The sequence below is a fragment of the Triplophysa rosa genome, linkage group LG5 (assembly GCF_024868665.1).
Source record: "Triplophysa rosa linkage group LG5, Trosa_1v2, whole genome shotgun sequence".
Lineage (NCBI taxonomy): Eukaryota > Metazoa > Chordata > Actinopteri > Cypriniformes > Nemacheilidae > Triplophysa > Triplophysa rosa.
In genome coordinates, this window is record NC_079894.1 from 1,582,173 (window position 1) to 1,585,398 (window position 3,226).

A 3,226-nucleotide genomic window follows, 5' to 3' on the forward strand; every position below is an offset into this window, starting at 1 on the left:
GTTACTTACTAATGGTCGATCAGAGATCTTTCTCTATATAGTGTCAGTGTAAATGGCCGCAGCATTCACACAGTGATGGGCAATAAAGAAAACATTCAGCAATCTGCCACAAACAATAATCTTTTGTCATCTTGATTTACACATCTATAAATGTGGCTAGGCAGAAAATGTTTTGCTAATAGCTTTTATCTTAACAGGTTAGTTATTTTCCCTTTTTCTTTGTAGAATTGTTTTGTTTGTTATTTTGGGCTAGGGGTCACCCTGAAGCTCATCATTACATTTATTATCTTTTCTTAAAAATGAAGACCTGTCTGTTTATATTCTTTCTTGTTTCAACCAGATTCTTGTTGAAAATTCATTAAATTAATTTTTTGGACAATAAATACATGAAAATTAATTTGATGTCCTTTGGTTTGTGAGTTGGTCTGATGGCTGGGAGAGTCTCTTTACCCTTTATTGCAACCAACCCCTAGAGGTTGTAATAACAAGAATGACTTAAGTGACCCAGTTTGTGAAAACCGAGCTAATGATCACTGTTACACAGTCAGTCACAAAATATGCAGCATAGTTCCTTGTATCTTTAACATGTATTGTAAATGTGCCAATAATTACGTGGTTGATTATTTCAGCCATTTTAATTACAATATTAAATTGTTATTGCTATGGTAAGTTTACAAAATATGATTAAAACATTGTGAAAGTTTATGGCATTTTACCATCTCACCATGTTTCCAACCATGGAACACTGCATGTTTTAGATAATAATTTTGTCATGTTTTGTACTTGAGATACTCCAGAATACTTTATTAAAAGGTATTTCTGTTTGATTAAAGAATAATTTGTTGTTGTTTTTAATAAGTCAAACATTGTAAAATCACAGTTACTTACTAATGGTCGATCAGAGATCTTTCTCTATATAGTGTCAGTGTAAATGGCCGCAGCATTCACACAGTGATGGGCAATAAAGAAAACATTCAGCAATCTGCCACAAACAATAAACTTTTGTCATCTTGATTTACACATCTATAAATGTGGCTAGGCAGAAAATGTTTTGCTAATAGCAGTAAGTGGTTTTCACATAAAGACTACTGTAGGCCTACTGGATTATAACTGATTGAGGAGGACTCATCTCTTTATCTGACTCTGTTATTATATAAATTAAATCATATCTACCACACTAGATCGTGTTTGACAATATGTCAGTATTTGTGGTAAATATGACAAAATTGAAGAAAATACTGAATCTATTTTGGCTGTTAAACAGTTTAGAAAGATCGTTGTAATTTAGATATCAGAGTCATTTTAATTAATAAAGGAAAATCTGCAGGCATTTTGTGATGCCTACAGATCTAAAGTATTGATTTTTTGGTCAAATAAATAAAAGTAATTATTGTTATACAGTAATTACGAATAAAACTAATCTTCAATTTGTCAAGCATATAGCAATCTCACTTGCTGATTTCACAGTTTCTTGCAGACTCCAACATACTTTGGCACACTATTTGTTCTAGAGAATTAGGGTAATGTTGGACTAAATGGTCAGTCCTGCATGTTCAAAAATTTGCACAGAGACGTTCTCCAAAATTAAACAGAAGTTTTATTATCAGATGTAAAAAGGTAACAAAGCTTTGGGTTGTCAGTCACTCTCCACACTCTCTCAAAAGCCAACCACCCTCAGCACACATGTCAATAGCATTTATAGGTATATGTATCGCCGTTCTATTTTCTGTTCCTCTTTTCTTATCTCTGGGAAGCTCCTTTCCATTGCAACCAATCAGGACAGCGGCATTACTGTTGCCTCCCTTCTGACTCCATATCTTCTTGTATCTATGAAAAACACTTGCACAACACAGGATGTTCTCTGTGGTTTCAACCCCCACCTTCTCTCTTTCTCTTACACCAGTGTTTTTCCACTCCATGCTCTAACATTATTTCTATAAGCATTCCTGTAACCTTTAATAAGTAAAAATTAAACATAATCATGAATAGAGTAAAAGTAATAAAAGTAACAGAAAGCAATCAGTATATTTTCCACAGTAAACATACCTATTAAGCTCTCATACCCATTAATCACACTACCATCTTTAAGCTCAGAGTTTAAAAATAAATAAATAAATAAATTATCCTACTTCATGTCTTATTTAAATTCATGTGTTTGTTACTGTTGGACTTAATGGTCAGTCCTGCATGCTCAAAAATTTGCACAGAGACGTTCTCCAAAATTAAACAGAAGTTTTATTATCAATAGCTGTGACAATTAGCCTATTACACAATGATCTAATACATGGAATACAACAGCATCCACAAGTTATCAGGATTGCTAACAACACTCCAACTGATACTACTATAGACATTACCAGTGCTCTCCATTTGCCTAAAACCTTATCTAACCATTCTCCCATGGGGTTATCCACACCTGAGTGTTCCTTCATTTCCGTTGATAAGGCTTTCAGGCCTTCTAGTGCTCTGGTGACTGACCCATCTGGAGCTGTGTTATTAGGGATATATGTACAACATAGGTCTCCAAACATGAAACAAACTCCTCCCTTTTCTGCTAATAACATATCCAGGGCCAGACGGTTTTGGACGGCCATCAAAGAGGTCGGTGCTAATTGTTCTGCTAGACCCTCAACAGCATCTCTAGTCATATTTGCCAATCGCATGACATTGTAATGTACAAACCCGATTCCAAAAAAGTTGGGACGCTGTACAAATTGTGAATAAAAAAGGAATGCAATAATTTACGAATCTCATAAACTTATATTTTATTCACAATAGAATATAGATAACATCAAATGTTGAAAGTGAGACATTTTGAAATGTCATACCAAATATTGGCACATTTTGGATTTCATGAGAGCTACACATTCCAAAAAAGTTGGGACAGGTAGCAATAAGAGGCCGGAAAAGTTAAATGTACATATAAGGAACAGCTGGAGGACCAATTTGCAACTTATTAGGTCAATTGGCAACCTGATTGGGTATAAAAAGAGCCTCTCAGAGTGGCAGTGTCTCTCAGAAGTCAAGATGGGCAGAGGATCACCAATTCCCCCAATGCTGCGGCGAAAAATAGTGGAGCAATATCAGAAAGGAGTTTCTCAGAGAAAAATTGCAAAGAGTTTGAAGTTATCATCATCTACAGTGCATAATATCATCCAAAGATTCAGAGAATCTGGAACAATCTCTGTGCGTAAGGGTCAAGGCCGGAAAACCATACTGGATGCCC